This window comes from Fukomys damarensis, unplaced genomic scaffold (genome assembly GCF_012274545.1).
Source record: "Fukomys damarensis isolate Sample0158 unplaced genomic scaffold, DMR_v1.0_HiC HiC_scaffold_5, whole genome shotgun sequence".
Taxonomy (NCBI): domain Eukaryota; kingdom Metazoa; phylum Chordata; class Mammalia; order Rodentia; family Bathyergidae; genus Fukomys; species Fukomys damarensis.
The window spans coordinates 70,139,552-70,150,662 of NW_022900917.1; the positions used below are offsets into that span (position 1 = coordinate 70,139,552).

At 47.6% G+C, this 11,111-nt stretch overlaps 1 long non-coding RNA gene across 1 annotated transcript; it reads right to left on the reverse strand.

Annotated features, from left to right (window-relative positions):
• Window positions 1–6,886: 6,886 nt before the first annotated feature.
• LOC117285022 lies at window positions 6,887–9,725 on the reverse strand. The gene is made up of 4 exons (XR_004516028.1): window positions 9,586–9,725; window positions 8,624–8,689; window positions 8,396–8,490; window positions 6,887–6,993 (listed from the first exon to the last, which is right to left on the reverse strand). It is a non-coding gene; the product is annotated as an uncharacterized LOC117285022 (long non-coding RNA).
• Window positions 9,726–11,111: the final 1,386 nt, after the last annotated feature.

Genomic DNA, 11,111 nt, shown 5'->3' on the forward strand with positions numbered 1-11,111 from the left:
GCGACTGGCTCCCCACAGCTCCTCCTGTAATAGATTTGCCCCAGGGTCTGGAGGCTTAGTCAGGACCTGAAGCGGAGGGTGGCACTTTCTGCTCAGGCTCGGCTCTGCCATGTGGAGGACACAGCACTGAGAATGTTGCAGAAAAGACTCATGACACCTCCAAGAGGAGGAATCACTTCAGTGCCCTGCATGCTTGGGGCTGAGGGAGCATTTGAAAGCTTTAAGTTCTCCTCCGTGACAAGCCTGATGCAGTACTGAGGAAGGCCATGGCGTTCTACCAGAGAGAAAGCAGAGTGAGCGCCCAGGGGCCTTTCCAAATCTGAGAAATCTGTGTGTAGCTTTCCAGAGCATTGGAAAGCCTGTTCCCTTCCTTTCTGCCTCCCATCTCCAGTGCCCCCCAGCACTGTCCTTCATCACTTTTTTTCCCAGGTGATTTTGGCCTTGGGTTTCATTCAGGGGCCTGAATTCATTCCCCAATCCTGTGTGCTAAACTGCTAATATTGAGGAGAGCAATGGAACAGAAGCTGTGTGGTATAGAGAAAGGGAGAGAGGCCCGGAGAAGGCAGCCCCTGGAGGGACTTCGCACTGCTGTCTCTTATACTCCTTGATGGTTGGAAGCTTTTCCAGTGCACCTAATGTGTGTGTTTCACAGAATGGAGAAAAGTTTTGCTTTCTTCAATTTAACATCTATCTATGGAGGAAAACCTTGGGGTGGTAACAGGACAGCATAAGGTCAGGTTCCATAGCTCTGTTTCTCATCTAACAAAATAACTTTTCCGTTAGTTTTTAACATTCTAGTATAAAATTTTCACACTCAGACAAGTAGAGATACCAAAGAGGTTATTATAGAAACTGGTATGTTGGTTTAACTTGAATCTTCCTTGTACCTTGCTGCATTCATTTTATCCTTTTCCCTTGATGTGTTGGAGTATTTCCATGTTAGAGAAAACTATAGCTATCATAGCCTTTTGTCACCAAACAGTTCAGAAAGCATATCTAAAATGCATGTATTTCATAGCAGTAATACAATCATCATGCCCAGTCTACATTCAAATATATTCCATTGACCAGTAAGTCTCCTTGATAGCTGGTTTTCTCACACTGCACTGTGCACAGTGACCTTCTGAAAGTCATCTGAGAGGCCCTTGGTTGCCTTGAGTCTCAGGTGGAAAGAAGCAAAGGTGGAGAATGACTTTCCTTCCTTTGGGTGACAGCTTTGTATGCAGAGGCCATGACTCCTGACATTCTTGCTTAATGACCATGGAGCAGAAGAGGGAGGCTCCTGATACCCCACTGGCACGAGTATGGGGTCGGGCGACCAGTATGAAAATCACATGCAAATCTGAGCGGATGTTACCAACTTCCCTTACGAGGGTCAGTGAGTAGTGTGACAAGCACCACGAGAATTACAGGCAGTAGGAAAGAGACCATGTCCTTAAATTTCGACTTGAGGCTTGGTCTAGTGATTGCAGTTTTAATGTCATCTTCTTTCTCTGGGAAAGGGAGGTTAGCCAGTTTCAGCAGCTTTCCTTTAAACTTAAAAGGAATTATGTGTGGTAAGCAGCAAGTATCCTTTGCTGGTCAGCACTGTGCTGCCCTTTGGTTGTCTCAGGAGCCACTAATCCAAGTCCCAATTCCTGTGAATCTCTCCACATCACCATCACATCAACTTTAAAAATCACTCACATCCACTGGAAGATGAGGGTTGATCCAAAGCTTGTTAAACTGACTTCTGGTTCCAAAGCTCCAGGAATCCTTGGAAAGGTCTGACCTGATTCCAGATTTCTCTGGTGGGTATCTGGTGGGAGTTGAGGTCCTACATGTTCCTTTAGTGTCGCTGCTAGTAAATAAAAATATCATGCACTTGATTTTCTCTCTCCTTATGCTTTAATGGTATTGCACACTATTACCTTTGTTTCTTTGTTTGTGAGGTATTTGAGTATATTCATCTAAACTTAGGATTTGGTTCCTTGGAAGGATCTTAAACAAACAAATGTATCTAAGATAAAGCCTCATTGATGTTTCTTGACAGAAATTGATAACTTGATAGTTGTTAAGACATCAGAAAAGCAAAACAATAAAAACAGACACTTCAAAGATGGCACCAGCATCCGGGGCTCTGTGTCTTTGAAGATTAGGCTCCCTGTACACATGCTAACTTCTGGCCTTGAACATGAGAATGTGAAGGGACAGAACATCCCATGAATCCTAACAGTGCATGGCTTTAATCGTCAACACAATGATGGGAGGGATTATTACTCCTGTTTTGCAGATGAGGAAGCTGAGACTTAGAGAGCTGGTGTAGCGATCTGCAGCAGGTCACAAAGAGAAGAGGCCTGGGAGTAATGCTGACGGCCTCACCCTTTCTCCTTCTCATGGTTGGTTCTCATGTCCTCATTTCAGTCTCTGTCTAAAGATGGCAGATCTTGACATTGGCCAAGAGTAGGCACTGCACGCATGTGTAGGAGTGAAGTAGTGCCTCAATGACTTTATCTGTTGGTGTGTGTGTTAGTTGGTCGATTTGCAAGCTGCCATCTTCTTCAGGAGTCATGACTGTTCTGCCACTTAATGATGAGTTAAGCTTTCTATGAATTCCAGGAATCCACCCCATTCTTGCCCTATGGGGGCCACTCTTTCCCTTCCTTCCTGAGTCCTTGTTCTCCTCATCTCCTCAGAGAGACCTCCTGACTCCTAGAGAAGTGGAGGCCTCCCCAGGACACTGTCTTTCAGTACTGTGCCCCTCCATCCTAAGCATCTCTCTGTACTTGGTAGATGTCTTTCAAGATTAGTACAGCACTGATGTAACTAACCTACCTGAGGCCATAAACAAGACTCTGCTACTTACTAGCTATGTATCTACTGGCCAGGTAACTTAGACCCTGGGTGTCTCGGTTTCCTATTCAGAAAATGAGACTGGTGACAGCAGCTGGTATCCTTCCACCAGGGAGAAGATTCCATGAGCCAACCCATAACTCTCAAGGCAGCTCTCAACGTGTAGCAAACACTTGGTCATTGGTGGCTGCGTTATTTTATTTTAAACTTTTTCAATGGACAGTAGTTCTAGTGAGGCAGATAGTATGTCCATTTCATTTACTGTCACGTGCCCTGTGCCTACCCACATGCAAGACATTCCAGAAGAAAGTGTTTCATGCTCCACTTACAAGCTTTTGGAATCATACAACCTACTGAAAATCTCCCCTGTTCTGGGAACTTTATGTATTATTTATTACAACTCTCATGACTTAGTTATGGCTGACATAGCCATTTTACCCTTGCTGAAATTTGGGTTTATAGAAGTCAACCACTCTGCCATAGATCACACAGCTGTTACTGAGTCAAGGTGGTTTTGAAAGCCATAACTGGGTGACTCCAGCCCAGCGTCCTTGTTCCTTCTCTCAGCTGCCTCTGTCTCACAGAAAGAACAATGAGCCTTATGTAAACCCTATGTAAATAGGAGGCTCTGATTTCACGAAACCAAAGCCAAAGCAAAGTAAGCAGAAGTTAACAAAAGACTCATAGTCATCTGATATTTTAATTAAAAAATATACCTCTTCCTTCTTTCTTAGATTTCAAAATGGGTGTTGATGCTGGAGCTGATGTCACAAACACGAGAGCCTCTGCCACAGAGGCCACAGGTTTCTGTGCAGGTGACAGAAGGACTACTTGCTAAGGATGCCTTAGGAGTGACCAACGGCTCATCCAGAAGATGGTCTGGAGCTCTGCCGACCTGTACGGATGGGTGGACCATTCCTCTCAGTGTGTCTCAAACCTGTGTGCACCCACCGCCAGGACCTTGGAGCTGTGCACAGGCTCCTGTAACTGTTTTTGTCCAGGCAGGAGTGTGAAGTGACTCATTTCCAACACACATCCAGCCCATATTGGTGCTGCTGATTCCAGGACCACCCCCTGGGAGCCCTTTCCAACCTTGGACCAGCAGGAATCTCCAGAGAGCTATATGCTTTCAAGTCCCCCTCTGCACCCAATGGGCATGGGCCAAGGCCCAGAACCTTTGGGGGACTGTAGTATCCTCAGCCATAAATGATGTGCAGTACTGGGGAGAAGTTATCTGTGCAAATGATTTCTACGGTCCCTTTCGGTTCCAATATTGCATTGCTACCTGTCTCCTCTTAATGTGGGTATCACACTTATGACTTTGTTCCTTTCTTTCTCTTTTTCAGATGTGAATGGGAAGGATTTGAAATTTGACAGAGGTGTCTTCTAAGCAAAGCCCTAGAAGCCAGCTGGTGGCCTAGGATAAAACTCTTTGGCTCCCATCTGGCCTCCAGGGTCCATACCTATTTCACAATGTGCCAAAAGCATTTTATAGAAAACACACTCACCACTGTTCTTGATTCCCATCTCTTTGGGTTCCCTGCTTCCTGTTGAATTTGCATTTTCTGGCACATCAGAGCTTTCTGGGGTTCTTCATGTTACTGTGGAAATGGCAGGAAGGAAGGAAGGAAGGGAGGGAAGGAGGGAGGGAGAGGAAGGAAGGAAAGGAGGAAGGAAGGAAGGAAGCAAACGAAGAAAGAAAGTGAAAGAAGACAGCTCCCTGTCCCTCTGTGTTACCAACATGAAACTCATGAGACCATACTGTCTTGCCACATGACTGGCAGTGGATTTGTTTCCATGCAGTGAGATTTTAGGACTCAGGCAAGGAGGATGTGCCTTTTCTGGTAGACAGCATCATCCTGTCCTGCTGGGAACAGTCACACTGACCACTGTGGCAGGAGACACTCAGGGCTGCTTTGGTGCGAGGTGCAATGGAGGGCATCAGAGGAGAAACAAAACCATGTGGTACAGGAACTGGCTCCCAGCGTGGGGAACATCAAGCCTCCCGTGAGGGGTCCGCAGGACAGGTGCCTCCACACCTTCCCACAGGCACTCGAGGACGTTCTGCTGCCCACTCTCATGGCCATGGCCTCCCTGTGCTCACCTTTCTCCTCTGTGGCCCCAGGAACCTTGTGTTCTCATTCTGACCACGCTATTCTAGAGGGGCAGAACGAAAGTCAGTGCTGTTGTAAAGTGTTGTAGTGACTTCAAGCCCGGGCGCATCTTGTCTGGACGTCAGACATCACAGTGGGTCTTGCTTCACTGACACCAAGTTCCATGAAGGACCCAGGGCAGTCTCCCGGCCCTGTCCCCGCTCCAGTGGCTTTCTGCTGTCCTTGCCTTCTGCCCTTCTCCATTTCAAAGCCAAGGACAGCCCAGCAAGTCTTCTCAGGTTGTCATCTCTCTGGGTGTGACCATCACGCCTCCCTCGCCCTCATCTCAGGACCCTTGTGGTTGGTTACGTTGGGCCCAACGCAATGTCGTACAATAATCTCCCTCCTGAATGCAAGTGATTGGTCGCTTTCATTTTACCAGCAATTTAGTGCCCCGTCTAGTGGCTGAGCTGTCCCGTGACCCCAGGATTGTGCTACTCAAAGATGGGCAGGAAGAGGACAAAAACCTTCTTCCCTTTAGACCACACACAGCTCACTCTCACCTAGTTCACCCGTTTAACAAGAAGTATCACATCTTGCTGAAAAATCCTACCGCATCTCAGAATATTAATCATTCTGAGATTGCAACAGAAAGTTCAATATGTACCTATTTCCAGCAAGAGGACAAAGGACATATTCATAAAATATTTAAATTACAGCCCAAGGAACGTCTACTATTAAATGCAACAGAGGTTATCAATGTGATAAATAATAATAAGTGATTTCATTTTTTAAAAGGATTTAACTGTATACCCAGCAATGAACTGAGCATTTTTCACACAGATCCTCTTTTAACTTCTAAACAGCTATGAGGCAGGTGCTATTGAACCTCACACATGACAGTTAGGAAATATGGACTTTTTAAAAGAGTATCAGTGTGCTGCTAAAGGCCACAGAGCTCGGGTATGGGAAGCAGGAATTTGAACCTGGGTTGGGGCCTCTCTCCGAACCATTGGACAACACTGCCACTTTTGTTCAGCTGTTTAGATCTCAGATTGGCCTCTTCCCTCTGCTCCGCTTGGCCAGAGGTGGGTGAGCCTGGGCTGAGGAGGGAAGGAGTGAGGGCCGGGCTCCCAGCATACCCTGGGGACCATCCTATGTATGGAGCAAGGGGTGAAGAGTGCAAGTCACTCTGGCCCTCACACAATTACCTGCACGTTCATCCACCAAGCACTCATCTTGCAGACACTGTGGATATCCAAATGAGCAAGACACGGTCTCTTCTCTTCTCCTCAAGATCCAGGGATCAGATGGAGAAAATAAATAGAAATCATTTGCTATATGCAATAAACTGACACTTGGATACAGCAAAAAAGTATTGCACACATGCTATCAGGTGCATTAAACATTGTAAATAGCTGGAATTAATCCCACCCCTCTTCCTCGTGTAATGACTTACCTGCTTATTGACTGTTCAGACTTGCCACAGAAGCACTCTGTGCTACTTATGTCCTGCTGCTGGACTTATAGCCCATCTCTTTTTTTTTGTATAGTTCTGTGCATCTTATTTATGGGGCCTTGATGTCTTTTGTTGTACAGTACACCTCGTTTATACAGCGCTGTAATTTTTGCTGATTGTACTATACAGTACAGTGCTGTGATTTTATGTTCTGTTACTCATTACAGCACTGTGTGTAAGAGTTACAAGTAAAAGCAAACACACCAAGTTGGGGTTTCCTTTAACCATTTCTTTGTTCTGAATATTGTAATGCATTTACTATATACAATTCCTTATTTAGCAGCCAATGAATTTCCCATTTCCTTTACTCATCTACTGGTGGCATGGAGCTCAGTCATTAGATAAGGGATGTTTTTATTCCCTTTTCCTGGAAGGGCAGCTAAGTATGCAGTAACTTGCCCAAATCCCCACAACTAGGAATCAAGTGCAGCCCTACCTGGCTCCAAATGCTCCTCACTCATGTTAAACGGCACGAGACCCTCTCACAGCCTACTGGAACAGGGGTTGGTCAGCTCTTTCTTAAAGGGCAAAACAGTTAGCATTTCAGACCTAGTGGGTGGAAAGGGAATGGGAGAATATTATGTAGATAGATACTTACATATTGTGTAATGCAAAGCCACTTAAAATTACAAAAACTATTTTCAGCTCACAAACCATACACAGGTGCAGCCAGGATTTACCTACAGCCTGCTGACACTAGTTCCAGGGAAATTTCTCCCTTCCTTTGAGAATCTATGGCACAGATATCGATGTGGACATAGACATAGACATGGGTACAGGCATGAACGTACAGAAGATACAGAACAGGTAGTATGTAACACATATCCACTGCATATCTCCATGGGCCCTCAGATACTTACTCTGGGTTCCAGCATCGGGGTACTTAGTGTCATTTCCATTCTGATCTCTCTGCAGACAAGGCTGTGGGAGCCACCTTTGTTCCTTGAGAGCATCACACGGATTCTCACTCTGAGTCAAGCCCATAATGACAGCACTGGGACTGAACTAATCCCCCAAAATTCCCTGAGGAGACTCTGTGGAGAAAGCCAGGCCACATATGTTTTGTTTTGCACCCATGCACTAATTCCATGACAGGAAAAGACACAGCATTGCTCCTTGAAGTAGCTTGAAGTGGTTTGGGGAAGGGCTTTGGGATCCCTGAAAAAGACTGATTTCCAGGCCCTTCAGCCTCTGGGCATGTGAAATAAGGCAGCCAAGGCTTAAGAGTTTCTGAGGAGGAGGCTGGACACCCCACTTTTCTCCTGCCATTTTTCCTTTCTGAGAGAGCTTGGCCTGTGGGCCCTGAAATGTCCACAGTGATGGATGGTGGTGACACCTCAGGTAGTAGGCATACATCCATGCCACCTCCTACAGCCAGGTGCCACTTCAGGGGCTGGTGTGTGTGAAGCTGATGAATCTTCTCACTGACTCTCAGAGTGTGGCACACTGCTCACCTCCACGGTTGGTTAAGAGGTCTGCCTGAGGTCACCCTGCTAGACAGGACAGGACAGGATTCAAAGGAGAGGAGCTGGTGCAGGACCTGGACTGCACTATTATGGAACTTTCTAGGGTATTTGTGGTCGTCATGTGATCCAGGGTGATTTCAACTGAACTGGAAGGACGTTTCCGAAATGGAACTCGGAAACTGTGGTTTCTCTATCTTTAATCTTTTCTCTCTACAGTAATGAGCACTGTGAAAGGAACAGCTACATCACTTGTTTATACATTTTTTTTTTTTTTGAGACAGGATCTTTTGAAGTCCAGCTTCAAACTTACTCTGTAGCCCAGGCTGGGCTCCTCCCCGTCCGTCTCCCAGTGCTGGGATTATAGGTGTAAACCACCATGCTTGGTTGGCTTTACCTTTGAAGTCATTGGATTTCTCAGCACACCTTCTTGCCCTTCTAGAGGAGCTGTGTCTCCCACTGTGTGGTGCCTGGTTGATCATACTCACCTGGGTCCCAAGGACCGAGGGAAACTCCTGAGTGTACAAGGGGCAGCTGTCTTGGCAGGAAGGCTGGGCATAGTGGTCCCATTCAGCAGGGGGGTCTGAAAAAGAGAACTCAGCAGCACAGCCATCCAACAGGTACTTCCCTGAAGCAGCCAGCCTCACACTTAGGACCCTGGCTGTTCCAGACCCAAGTTCACCCTTCTGATCTGTGTGTGGTGAGGAGCTACTCACAGAGCAAAATGGAGATGGTGACATGGCAGCAAAGTCACGCATTACAGGCCTTGAGTCCCCCAGAACCTGAGAATGGTAAACATTTTCCTAAACCAGTGGCAAACTCATTTGGCAGCTGTCCCTGACCTGAGCCGGCATGAGGAGTCAAGCATGGTAGTCTTGCCTTACCTTGCTTCATGTGGAGGCGTGTGAGTTTTGCTGAAAACCATTTAGTTGTGTGATTATAGCATGTTATCCTAGACCCCGATGGCGGGATTTAACAACACACAACATATGCATTGTGTTCCCCTTTTACATATGAAAATAGTTATAAATTTCAAACTTCATCTGGCCTGAGAGTACTGCATAAGGGAGAGTAGCTGTGGACTAACTACCTCACTACATTTCTGAGCAGATTAAGTAGAATAAAATATGTGATGGGCTTAGCAGCTCTACTGGCATGTTATAAATCAACCATAAATATTTCATTTCCTTAGAAGTTATTGCATTCTATGAATTGGGCACATGAGTTGGACAATTTGCTCTACCGCACTGGCAGTTTTACTGTTTTTATAAAAACGCTACAGTACACTGTTGTACAAGAATGCCTCGCTACTGTCTCTAGACTTTTTCCTGATGAATTCTTCTGGATGTGTTCTCACTGGCACTTTCATGTTTTTTAAAAACTATCAGTGGAAAGTTGTCTTTTTTTAATGTCAGAAGACTTAAATTTCTGACTGCTCGTGCTGGGGTTGCAGCCTTATCACACTATCAGGAGTGGCAAAACTTGAGCTCGAGCTGGCTCGGCCCGCACTCTGGGGGCCGAGGTGTGTCCCCCCCGCCCCCGGGGAAGAGGCCCCGCCTTGGGGAAAGGTTAACCCCATCTGCAACCCAGAGCAAAGGAAGTGGGGTGTTGTCCCATAAGGAGTCAGCTTCGGTGGCGTTCAGGAAGCCACGCACAGCAAAGCCCAGAATGACCGCACCTTCCACAAGTGCCACTGTCCCGGCTGGAGTGGGTTGCCTGCCTGCTGTGATCACGCTTCAGTTCTGGGTGAGGAAACTGAGCCCAGATACAGGCGCAGACCTTCAGCTTCCTCGATGTTGTGCGTTCTCGGTGACCCCAACTCAGAACCGCTGAGCCTGGCAGCAGAAAAAGGATTCCACCCAGGGGACGGGAGAGAGGCAGTCACCATCCCCTGCTGTCTGTTCTGGCCCCAGGTCCTCTGTGACCTCTGTCTTGCGTCACTACATCTAGAGTCCTGAGACTGGGAACTTTAGAAGGAAAAGAGGCATATTTGGGCTCATAGGTCTTTGTTTTGTTCTGTTTTTTCCCCCAGTACTAGCAATTGAACTCAGAGCCTTTGCACAGAGCTATATCCTGGGCCCGTCTTTTTTATTTGGAGACGAGTCTGTCTGGCTAAGTCACTAAAATGCTTGGGCTAGGCTTGAATTTGCAATCTCCTGCCCCAGCCTACCAGAGTGCTGGGATTACAGGTGCCCTCCGTGCCAAGCTGGCTGAAAAGATCAAGCTGGGGGCCCCACCCGTCAGGAGCTGCAGCAGCATCCTAAGTAGTGGATGGCATCAGGAGTCTGGAGCACGGATTCCAGACGGTGCAGAGCAGCACCCGTGGAGGAGGCCAAACCCTTGGGGCACAGTTGCTTAGAGCCCCCTTCCCTGGGAACCGATGTAGCCTGAGAGACCCCATGCAAGGGAACGACAGGCTGTAACCCCTCTGCGCTGGATTCCAGAGCAAGGACCCCAAGGAGCTCACTGTCCTGATACCATTCTGAGGGGACCGGGCAGCCAGCACACGAACCCTGTACCCGGGAATCAAACTCCAGACCTTGCGCTTGCGAGGCAGGCGACAGAACCACTAAGCTAAATCGCCGGCTCCCAGACCTGTTGATAATGAAAAGCATTTAAGAGGCTGGAGCTGTATCTTGCTGGTTCTAGAGCACGCACATTGTGTGCAGGAAGCCAAACAAAGAAGCAAACAAAACATCCGCCTCACATTCAGTTGTGGGTCTCCTTGTAGAACAGCGAATGCTATCCCTGAGCCTTTACGTTAGCGACTGGCAGTGAATACTGACCTGCGGCGCTGCAGACAAGGCTTGCAACACAGCTCGCTCCGCCCTCCCGGGACCTCTCACCAACCCAAAGCCACAAGGGAGGTACCAGCCAGGAAGAGAAATAGAAAGTGCACACGGCCCAGCCAGACACTGCGGGTCAAGGCGGAAACGCCTTGCAGAGCCGCTCCTAGAATCGGTCTGCTTTCCACCCAGCCAGGGTAGCAAGGACAGTGTTGGCAAATTTTCTCCTTGACCTAAGACATCTTTCTACTCAGCAGAGAATACAGTTGCTCCCCTCAGGCAGTTATGACCCACAAAAGGGGGAGCCTGGGGGTGGCTGTGTAAGCCACACCCTGTGTCTCGAAGTCTCCAATTTGGGGCCCTCCATGGGGAGGAGCAGGCAGGGAGCAAGGGGTACACTGGGTGGTTTGTGGGTCTG